Below are 11,738 nucleotides of genomic sequence, written 5' to 3'. Positions count from 1 at the left end.
AGCAAGCAAGCAGAGGCAAGCTCTTGTCTATAAGGCCTCTGTGTGCTGCTGAACGACCTCTTTTTGTAACATTTCTTCCTCCTGGAAATGCAACCATGGAGCAGTTCACATTTTCAAAGTGTAAATCAGGCTCCTATCTTGGATGCAACTGGTACAGTTGGAGCATGGTCGGTTTAAATCAGCTCATAAAGTGAAAACTACATAATGAATGAGCACAGAAAATTGGCTTGGCAAAACTCCACTGCGATGATTTGTTTTCCGAAGTGCAGCTGATTTACAGATTTGAGGTCTTCATTGGTGCTCTCTAGGTTTAAAGCAAGATATTTCAACAAAAATTATAGCTGAAGAGCCATTCTGCTAATCCAGGAAATGTTCTGAGGGTGACAGTAAACGCTCGAGGTATGTGCGAGAGGGCTATGTCCCAGCTGGTACTGTTACATCTCTGCACAAAGCAGCCAAGCAAGCAGAGTTCCTGAATTTATTGTCTTTCCAGGCCCCTGCCCTGCCCATGGCCCCAGAGCCATCCCCCTACCCCAACAGGGCAGGCATGGATTTAGCCAGATTCCTGTAAATTCTCACTGAATTTCCACCCCATAGTTGGACCGGGCACATGGAGACATTGCTGACTCTGTGTGGCTCCCAGCTACCCAGCCCCAAACCCATCCCTCTTCATGGGGGCAAAGTGATTCCTTGGAGGGCAGAGGAAAGCCTTCAAAAGCTATACCATGAGTTACAGTCCTCGGAGAAACAAATGCAAGGCACTTCTTTGGGTCTGCTGCAGTTTCTCCTAATAAAGGGAGAACAAGATCTCCATGTGCTGGCTCCTATCTGTGCTTTCCGCCCTCAGCACTGAACTTCCATTTCATTCCTGAGCAAGAAACCAAAAGTTTTTGGAGGGATTGACCTACTACATGCTTTGTCTGTTGTAATGACAAAGTTATTAATAAACTGGAAAGTGATTCTGTTGTGATGACAGAGGAACTGGTAGCTGACATCAAGTGGAATGCCTGGCTGCACACCAGCCATTTGTGGGAAGGTGCCCACAGGCATTTAGGAGCTCTCCAGGATGGATATCTTATTTTTTTCTTTCTCCAGCATGAAATTGGATGATGGAAATTTAGACTACTTAAGACTTAACGAAGTGCCCATCAGAGATAATATAAGCAGTACAACCCTACAAATGTCAGTGTCCTGAGTATAAGAGTCTTTACCCACTCTGTCAATTTAAAAAACAGAAAAAGAGCACAAGGGAAACTCAGTAGGATGCACTGTGCCTTCCCCATAACTCCTATATTGCAATTAAGTCCTCTGGCTTAAGGATGTGATTAAGGAGGTTGATTTCTCTTTTTGAGGATATGATATTGGCTTGGAAAGCCAATGGGGGTGTTTATTAACAGCTTCCTCACAAATAAAAATATGATAAAGAGCTGATTAAACTTTCAAACTTTTAAAGATGGCAGACGCAAATTATTGTTCCATGTATGATGTAAACAACAGAAAGACAGAGCCCTTCTGCTGTGGAGGGGACAGATGGCTTTGTTTCTGGCATACCTGAACCCTAGAAGTTAGGAAATGACAGATACTTCATATTACTCATTTACCTGCATCTATGGAAAGAGAAGCTTGAAAGTTCTGCCACAATATTCTCATGACCAGAAATACTGACAGAAATACTGACGTTATCAAGCCCTCCTCAGAAAGCTGGGAAAGGCTTGAGGTAGAGGAGCTTTTTAAAGAAGAAGAAGAAAAGGGCAGAAATTGTAAGGAGACAAACTCAAATTACCCGGAAATGGCTTGGCTGCAAGAGAAGGTTAGTCAGAAATGTCAATTCAGAGTTAAAGCCATAAGATTTCCAAAGGGGCATCACAGTGCCTTGCCCAGCACCACCTGGACCTTCATGACACATTTTTAGTGGTGTAATGCCAGCAGGATGTCCCCACTGAATGGACAGCAGGCAATAGCTGGGAATCATGGCCCTTGCTAGTCCAGCTGGGCAAACAGGGCTGGATTGCACCCTCCCCAACACAGAGCACCTGGCCAGCAAGGCGTTCAGAGGCTTTTTTTTTTTCTGGGTTTTTTTTTTGGCAAGAAAAAAAGAAAATCCTTCCATTTTTCAGGACTTTTTTCTTGCTCCATTTTTTAACCCTGGCTTCTCCCAAGCTACAAGTTCTTCCTCTTTATGCCACATCCATTACTTTCTTTTCCTCACAAACGGAAGTGGAAAAATGTTGGAGGAATAACAGAAAATTCTCCAAGAATTCTCTTTTTCTGGAGAAAAAATTTGAAATTTTTCTCTTCTTTCATTTAAAAAAATTATTTACAGATTTTCAAGCTGACTGTTTTCTCTAACAAGCCTTGGAAAGACTTGATAGCTCCTAAGGGCATGTGAAACCAAACTCACCACCCTGAGTCTTAAAATTCTCAGAAGATCAGCATTCAGCAATGCAAAGCATGAGACTATTACTTCTTGCATTTGCACATCATTGTTATCTACTTGAAATTGTAGCTGAAGAAAAGACAGGGAAAACCACAGGGATGAATTCATGTGGCTACCAGAGAAAATTTGCAATTGCCTTAATGTGGATAATCTTATTTTTTTGTCAGTGCTTGCAGGGCAGTGTAAGGGGGTAGCTTGGCACTGTATGTGTATTCACACAGAGTAGAGAGTTGGTGGCATGAGCAGAAGTTCTGGTGGTTGGGTTTTGTTGGTTTTTTTGCAAGTGCTTCACTTTTTTCTTTTTTTCCAATAGACCTGGGCAAAGTTTTGTGTAATTTTCCAGCGACCTTGATTATGCAATTGGGTATGGCTGCTGCCCTAGACGACATCAAAGATGCCACTCTCATCAGGTGGCAGGCAGCCCTAGGCAGGCAAGGGACACCGCGAAGGCACCGGGCAGTGCCAGGGGCAGATGGCTCTCCAGCCTGCCTTGTTTAATGAACTTCTCCTGGGGGAGCTCTTATTGCTCCTACTCTTTTTTTTTCTTTTTTTTTTTTCTTTTTTTTTTTTTTCTTTTTTTTTTCTTTTTTTTTTTTTTTTTTTTAAGCAGGGAAGTTGCAGAGCTGGCAGTCATAAAACACACAGAGGCATCATCAGGTAGATGATGATTTACTGCAAATCAACTGGATTATTTATTTCCCCTTTCAAACAAAGAGAGGGAGGTCCCAATTCAGAAACAGCACCTGCTTAACTCCAACCAGGAGCTCAAACCCCACTGAAATCAAAGGGTTAAATTCAGCCCCCTTTGAAGTCATCAAGGGCAGGCCTTCATCTCAACAGGGCCAGTTCTTCCTCCCAGAACTAAGTGCTTTGATGAATCCACACTGCAAACGAGGTGCAAAGCAGCATCAGCGCTTCAAGGGTCCCTCCCTGATGCCGACCTAAGGCTTTGGAGCCAGGCTGGAGCTGGGGCTGGGACACAGCCCTTCCACCCTTTCTCCTATAAACCATCAGGAATGTCAGGTGAGAAACACCTGGCTCCTCTCTGCAAGCCTGGCCATGGGCAGACAGTAAAGAGCCATGACCCTGCAGAGGCAATGGGGTGAGGGAAGCAGAGATGATGTTGCCCCAGATTTTCTATGCTGTTCTTGATAAACCTCCTCACCAACCTCACAGAGGTACAGAGGAAACCAATTACAGTCTCGAACTGCAAAAATGTGGCTAACTTTACCCAGAAACCCTCCCATCACTGCCAGATTCTCTTTCAACATTACCAGAATTTTACCCTTCCCCCAAAGACAGATGAAAGCCACCTACACTCAGTGTTTCAGGTGGTTGAATGTTAGTTGTTTTTGTGGTAGGACCTGGAAAACTAACCTATGAGAGGTTTAAACCTGGTTCTCTTTGAATACTTCTCTCTCTTTGGTCCCTTTACCACACTTTCTGTTCCCTGAAAGCCCAGGAGGGAGATCTTAGCAAGCAGGTAATCTGTGTCCCAAGCACTCTTGACACAAATGAGACAAAGAAGAATGAAAATTGCCCATTAATCCTTGGTTTTCAGAATTTTTTTTGCCTCAAGAATTTTCTGACCAGAGCAAGTTTTTCCAAAGCATCTTTTTTTTTTTTTTCTTCTCCTCCAAAAAAGGCAGAAAATTGAGTGAAAAATAAGAAGGAAGAAAAAGAAAAGGTCTGGTCAATCAAGCCCCAGGTCTCTTGTCTCCAGTTTGTGATTATGTTTTATGATCTCAGACACAACAGATTGTGAGCCTGCAATGTTTGGAAATAGTAGATGATTAAACCTTCTGGCCAGGTGTAAATGCAACCTTTGTCTTCTGATGACTGTGTGAGAATTACCTTCCTTCTCAAAGTCCCTGGCTGGCCCTGCTCTCTTACAGACACCCCTGCTTGGAGCTACAACCACAGTGTGCTTCCTCTTTATTTCTCATCTATCCAAAGGCACCATCACAACCCATATCATTTCAACTGTCCTGAAACAGAAGGAAAAAAAATGCTGAGCAAGCTACTAAAAATTTGAAAGAGGGTGGCCTGTGAGTTTTTCTACTTCTTCACCCAGGGGGATTTTGAACCAGGTAAATAATAAAGAACATGTAATGATTGACTAGGCTTTTAGACCTGAGCTGAAGGTAAGTTTGCCTTGCTGTTCCAGTTAAATATTCTCATTAGCCCCCTTTTCTTTCTCCAGTTGATCATGCCATGAAGTCCCATGCAGCCTGATGCATTCTTTATTCTTTAGAAATTTGGGCAACAGTCAAATCTGACCTTTAGAGCCATAAACAAATTAAATTGTTTCACAACCAAATAATATGAAACAATATTGAATAGCTAGGCTTCCGCTGGGTTTCCTCTTAAAGAGAAAGAAGCCCTGAAACAGCTCAGACGCGGGAGATAGAGGGAGAGAGATGGAGGACAGGGCGTGCTGATACCCCACGCAGCAATGAGATGGAGGAGCACTGGGGTTTGGCTAGGGACTGATGGGTACTAACACTTTGGAAAATGCTGTGGGAGGCATTTATTAATTACTCCCTCTTCTGGGGGCAGAGCACTCCCCGAGAGCCATGCCCCGCTGCACAGACACCCGTGCCAGCAGCACCCTGTGCTCTGGCTGCGCCTCGAGGTGAAACCCAAAAGTGGCCAAAGCGGCCTTGGTGCCACTGGGTCGGAAACCATTTCTGCTCTCCACTGTTTGCCTGAACTTTGGCTGCCTGCAGCCCAGCCTTCCTGCCCACACAGCTCCCGCTGCCACACGCGGTCCTGCTGACACGGGTGAGGGGCAGGGCTGTGTCACCTGCTGTCAGCTCTGCAGGGACATCCTTGAGAGCGGGGCCGCTCCCTTCCCCTTGGATTGCATGCAGGAAGCTGACAGCTGCCGAGGTGGCAAGAAGTGAGTCCTTTTTGGAGAGATGCTGTAGGGTTCAGCACCTTTGTGGAGCACTGCTGGAATGCAAAGCATCTGGAGCAGATGTGGAAACCTGATAAGGCTCCTTGCTGTCCTTAAAAACACTATGAAGTGGCCGGGTAGGGATTCCCCTGGCAAAGGGAGATTCCCCAGCTGGCACCAAGCAGATCTCCGTTGCCAATGAGGCTCTGGGACCACCACAGGCAGCCCACCCTCAGGCCCCTGGGGAGATCTTTGCTGTGGGTGGCACCCCGTTGCCTGCTCACCCTGTCTCCTTTGCAAGGGGACACCCCAGCTGGGGACAGGCCACCCCTCTCCTCCCTTGCCTGCACAGACAGAGAAAGAAAGAGCAACGAGAGGTGCTCTGGGCCAGCACAAGCCACACAGTACTGAGCTGTATTGGGAAGGTGGCACCCACAGGCTCCTTGCTCTGACACCAGGGCTGGCAGAGGCATCCCTGTGCCCCTGGTCACCCATCAGCACAGCAGCCCATCTGTGGGGCACTACTCAGCATCTACAGCAGCACCAGGACTCTCACACTTAGTATAATGAGATCTCAAGCCACAATTAATTCTCTCTCCACATGATGTCTGCAATACACATGGTACAAGCAGCAAGCTGTTTGTTGGAAATGTACAAATGACACTCATTGCTGCTGCTCTTCCCTGAGGCTGGACACCTAAACTGCCATTACTGTCACTGATATGAAAAGCTTTTCATTACCTACAGGTATGTGCCATTTACAAAGCAGAGGCAACAGAAAAACATTTAGATGCCTCAATTAACTCAAAGAATTATGAAGCCGTGCCTGTAACTGAAATATAGTTTTGCCTTCTGTAAACCATTTGACATAAGAATGATGAGTATAAGAATTAGATGTAGGAATACATCTAAATATTTATACTATGTTCATTACACCAGTATCTGAGCACAGGTTTATGTTGTAACCTCCACTTTTACATCCACTAATTTTGCTTTGCCGTGTAACCCCGGGTTAGCCATTGCTCAGTGCCACAGTGCCCTTCAACAGGGACTGACTTGGCTCTAGGATGAGCTTTCTCTGAGCAATGCATTTCCATGCTCTTGGTGCAAGGCTTCAAAACCAAGACAAAGGATTGAACGGACTCCTGACCTAAACCAGGCTGGCAACCCCTATATTGTACAGCCCCGACAACCCGAACCTCCTCACGTCGTATTTTAAAGTCCTCTGACACAGGGCAAGGAAATGCTGTGGCTGGGATCCAGTAGCTGCTGTCATCAAAATGCTGACAGAAACAGAGCTTAAGGGTACTAAATATTTCACTATTAACAAAGCCAATCTAACGTGGTTTTTTTGAAGGCTGGAGAGAGGGGGGACTCTGCCAGCAATGATACTGAAATACACATAAAGCTCTGAAACTAACTTTGAATAAGGTTTTAGAAGTCTTCTAATTTGATGAAATAAATGTGCATTTTGATCAAATGTTTTGCTCTATCTTTAATGCTTGCTTGCTCACATTTAAAATATTAACCAGTAAAATGAAGAAAATTAATTTTTGGGGAACAAAGTCAACATACTTGATTTTGAAAAGTTCAGAGCAGGGCTTCTTGTTCCTTTCCATTTTGCTCCTAAAATACATTTGCTAATAAAATTGTTATCCAGAATGATACATCTAATTCTACAATAATTATAGTAAAAAAGCAGTGTTAACAATTATACACTGTCTCACACATAGGAATTTACCTTTATTTTTTTGCCCATGGAACAGAATTGCAAGTGCTGCAGGCAGAAGTTTTGACCAAAGGGCCACTTGAAGTTTTTGTATTAGCAAGCTAAATGGTTGGACAGGGTATTCCTAATTTTTTATACTAGACACCATGACACTTTTCCCTTGCCACATTCCAGAAGACCTCTTGCAGTCAGCATCTTCAAGGAGGTGGTCCCAGCAGAGGATTTCCCCCAGCATCCTCAATTCTACATTTCCAGCCCATCTTCTTCTACCACTCCAGGCAACAGACACAGTGTCATCACAGTCTCAATGACTGACATCTCCCTCAGTGAAGCCCAGTCATTTAGCACTGTCACTTTGTTTCTACTAAGCTGTTTTGTCATCTCCGTGACTGCCATTCTTTCCCCTCCACACACACACTATTTCACCAGTCAGTGCCCTAAGCCTGGCACTGGACAGTAGCAGCTCCCTTGCCATCCTCCTTGAAATATGAGTTTTGCTTTGCAAGGGACAATTCTGCCTTGCCAGCAGGGTGAAGAGCAGGAATGCCATCCTGCTCTCTGCAGCCGTATCCCCAGGGGAGTGAGTGGGAGATGTTGGCCACTGCTGGGAGTGGAGCCTGGGAGAGCCAGTTTAGGTGGCACAGGGATTTGCCCCCTTGACCCAGGCTGGCAGGTGGCTGCTGGGGAGCCCATGCTCCTTGCTCAGGGTGTTTGCATTGCAGAGACATCTCTCATCTCCATCTCTGTATCTCACAGCAATTTTGATTACTGGGATTCAACCCCAGACTGTTTCATCCTATTCCTGTTTCATCCACCTGCTATTATCTCCTGCTGTTCTTGAGAAATTACTGCCAAATTATGCTGCGCTCTTATTTTTTCTCCCCATCATTAATTTCTTTTCTAAGGTGGAGAGCTTCCCATATCACCCTCCACCCACTTACACACATGCATGCACACACACACACTTTATAGAAAGTGTTTACTTATGCGGGGGCAATAGTTTAAAAGGTAAATGAAATAGAGGACGCAGCCTGGATTGGCTTAGCAACACAAACAGTGCCAGCAGGTAAAGGGCCCAGGCCTGTTCTTTCCCACCTCAGAATTGTTTTAAAATGACACCCTTTCATAATTAATTGTACAGCACCTGATTAGTCACTATTGACAGACCTAGAGCCAATTGACTTTTTTTTTCTTCTTTTTTTATTTTTTTTTTTTTTTTCATCTGGCTGGGGAGAAAATATGAAGTGCCTGTAGCCCCACACACAATATACCTCCTGGTGATTACATCAGGCAGCTGAGCAATTAGAGGTGGTAGGATCAGCTCAGGAGCTGGAGGCTACAGTACCAGGATCACAGCCCAACCTTAGCCTTTAATATGAAAATGAAGAAGGGAAGCAACAAATCCAGTAAACCCTAGAAGTCAAACAAAGCCAACTGGGAGCTCATTTTTGATAAGCTGAAGGAAGAAATGGGGCTGATAAAGATGGGTGCTTCTTCTGCTGCTCTGATGTCTCTCCTGCATGAGGAGGCTTAAACTAGTCAGGAGGCAGCACCAAAGTGAGAAGGCAACCCCAGTGGCAGAAAACATGTGGGGCTCATCAGCAATGGAGTTGGGTCACAAGGGGTAGGTTTGTACCCCTTTCCACTTCCAGGCATGTGTGAATGCTTTGCAAAGCAAATGAGTTTGCTGTAGGACAGGACAAGGACACATCATACCAGAGGAAGGTACAGCCAGCCCGTGCTCACCTTGATCTAAAACACCATTATCTTGCTGGAAACCTTGAAAGAATAAAGTTAGTCCCCACCACCAGGAATGCATCTGAGGTCCTCCATCTCCAGATCTCCAGCAGCCTGCTCCCACACACGCTGCTTCCATGCACCCCAGTCAGCCTGGTATCAACTCAACCCAGCCATTGTACAACCCAGTAAAGCCGAGTCCTGCCCCTGTGCAAACACTTTACTCTCAAAGAGGAGGATCTGTACAAGACCTCAGCCAACTTCAGAGTACTTCTGAGTGAGGTATTAAGCCAATATCAGTGCCTACACAGGCGTTTGCTCCAGTGTGAGTTAATCAGTTTAAACCCATACCTTTGGGTAAATACTTGTGTGCAGGCAGACAATGACTTAGGATTTGACCAAAGCTCAGTGAATACAATGTGAATGAATGTGTGCTCTGAATAAATAAATAATTAAACACACAGCTAATTAAGGCTCCTCTGTGGCCATTCTTGCAGATGAGGCACTGTATGCAGGAAACCTCTGGGTCAGCTCTGAAGCAGATTACATGAATTTATCAAAGGATCTCCTGTTCTGGAAGCTGATGGATTCATCAGGAATATTTTGCTCTGAAACACTCTACTGCATGGAAAGGCCTCAACATAGCCTGTATTTAAACTTCTTAGACACAGGTCACTTTATATCCTAGATGTAGTGACTTCCAACTTGGACCCCAAAGCACAAGAGACTGTAGAGCAGAAATTCCACACCCGACTGACAAGAACCACTTGAGTGCAAGAGGAGCTCAAGCCACCTTGGGTCCAAGGTGAGAACCCCTGCTAAACGTGCCTAGCCCTGGACAGGGTTAGTAGCATGGTCCAAATGTACTCAGAGTTACTTTCTCAGTTTAAATCAGTATAAAATGCAGGATAAGGTCAGTAGAAAGTTCCACAGTTAAATCAGAACCAAGACACAGCTGTTTAGAGTTCCAGTTTAGGGTCCAGTTCTCTTTGGAAGAATGTCAATACTGCACCAATTGACGCCCCTAGACCCCACAGATGAGCTCTAGGATCAGGAATATATTACAGAATTTCAGATTCAAGTAGTTTGGAAAGGACTTCTGAGATCATTGAGTCCAGCCTTTGGCTAAACACCATTTTGTCAACTAGACCATGGCACTAAGTGCCACATCCAGCCCTTTTCTGAACACCTCTAGGGACAATGACTCCACCACATCCCTGGGCAGCCCATTTCAATGCTTAACAACCCTTTCTGTGAGGAAATTCACCCTCATGTCCAACTTGAACCTCCCCAGGTGCAGCTTGAGGCCATGTCCTCTTGTTCTGCCACTTGTTGCCAGGGAGAAGGGATCGATCCCTGGCTGGCTACAGCCTTCTTTCAGGTGGTTGTAGAGTGATGAGGTCACCCCTGAGGCAAACAACTTCAGCTTCAGCTGCTTCTCATGGGATTTACCCTCCAGACCCTTCCCCAGCTCTGTTGTCCTTCTCTGGACATGCTCCAGTCCCCCAATGTCCTTCCTGAACTGAGGGACCCAGAACTGGACACAGTATTCAAGGTACAGCCTCACCAGTGCTGAGGGGACAAGGGGACAATCACTGCCCTGGTCCTGCTGGCCACACTATTGATGATACAGGCCAGGATGCCATTGGCCTTCTTGGCCACCTGGCACACACTGACTCATGTTCAGCCGGCTGCCATCCAGCACCCCCTGGTTCTTTTCAACTGGGCTGCTTTTCAGACACTGTTGTTGAAAAGTTGCACGCAGTGTTGAGGGAGAAACGAGAACGGCTGGCATTGGGGCAGAGGGTGAACATGATATCTGCTTCAGGCAGAGTTTGATGCCACCTGAAAGGTGACTCCAGTTACAAATGTCTCAGGCAGTGCTGAGAGAGGAAGATCTGAACGCCACTGTCAGAGGAGGAAGCAACCAAGAGATCAGGTCTTCCAGGAATGATGCATGCTCTTCCAGCTCACACTGAGCACATATGGAGGAAGGGCATTAGGAAGACACTGAGGATGGGAATGCTGGGCCCAGTGACTCAGAACACTGGCATGGGACAGTGGAAACTCTGGTCCTATTGCTCACCTCTACATCCAACTTCCCATGTGGACTTCAAATGAGCTCGCTCGCCTCTATGCTTTGGTATCTACTTAGATAAGAAACATCCTAGAGGTTATGATGATGCCTCTTCTCTGTGTGTGTGTGTGCGACAGCAAAACTAACAGATCCCCAGATCCCAAGGTACTACAGCAACATGAATGATCCTGACAAGGGGAGGAGCAAGAGACCGTGGAGTCCTGCTTCCCCAGGACACCGGCAGCTGAAATCCACTATGGACAACACTGAAATAAGTGCTGGTCGTTTTTTGTTACTGGAGGACGAGTGTCTGGGGGTTGGAGGGCAGTGCAATCAGGCTGAGTGCTTCAGGCCAGATGCTGAGGAAATGCTGTCAAACATGGATGGTCTGAGCATGGGGGATACCTTTCAAAATTTTGTGCAAGTCCCACCCTGATCATTAGGGAAGACCTACCAGTAAGTTTGTACTTCCTAATGTTATTTATCCCTGACATTATCATCCTTTATCTAGCTGTATTTTTTCAGCTTTTGATTGGCTTTTCTCCACAGGTTTGAAGTTATACATATGTAAGAGAGGTGTGTCTGTACCTATATCAGCAGATACACATTGGCCATAGGGCTATCTAAGGGATATTCTGTGTTCAACAGCTCACAGACTTGAATTACTGTTCTTTCTCATTAATAGTGGTTAGGAATGATAATTTCTATTCTGCAGATTATTTTACCATTACAAAATTTTATGCCATTTTGATGCCAAAGTATTAACCTGAGTTTCTTCTTAATTTTAAATTACAAAATGGATATTCAGGAGAGCTTTGTTGGGATAATTCCAGGAAACTTCGCTTTACCAAAGATGATG

General features: G+C 45.3%; 1 long non-coding RNA gene across 1 annotated transcript; it reads left to right on the top strand.

Moving 5' to 3' along the window:
* The first annotated feature begins 4,398 nt into the window (after positions 1–4,398).
* LOC131576140 (uncharacterized) lies at positions 4,399–11,484 on the top strand. Its single transcript, XR_009276929.1, has 3 exons — positions 4,399–4,527; positions 9,300–9,607; positions 11,017–11,484. It is a non-coding gene; the product is annotated as an uncharacterized LOC131576140 (long non-coding RNA).
* Positions 11,485–11,738: the final 254 nt, after the last annotated feature.

The sequence above is a fragment of the Poecile atricapillus genome, chromosome 2, assembly GCF_030490865.1.
Source record: "Poecile atricapillus isolate bPoeAtr1 chromosome 2, bPoeAtr1.hap1, whole genome shotgun sequence".
Taxonomy (NCBI): domain Eukaryota; kingdom Metazoa; phylum Chordata; class Aves; order Passeriformes; family Paridae; genus Poecile; species Poecile atricapillus.
This window is presented reverse-complemented; position numbering and strand designations above follow the sequence as displayed.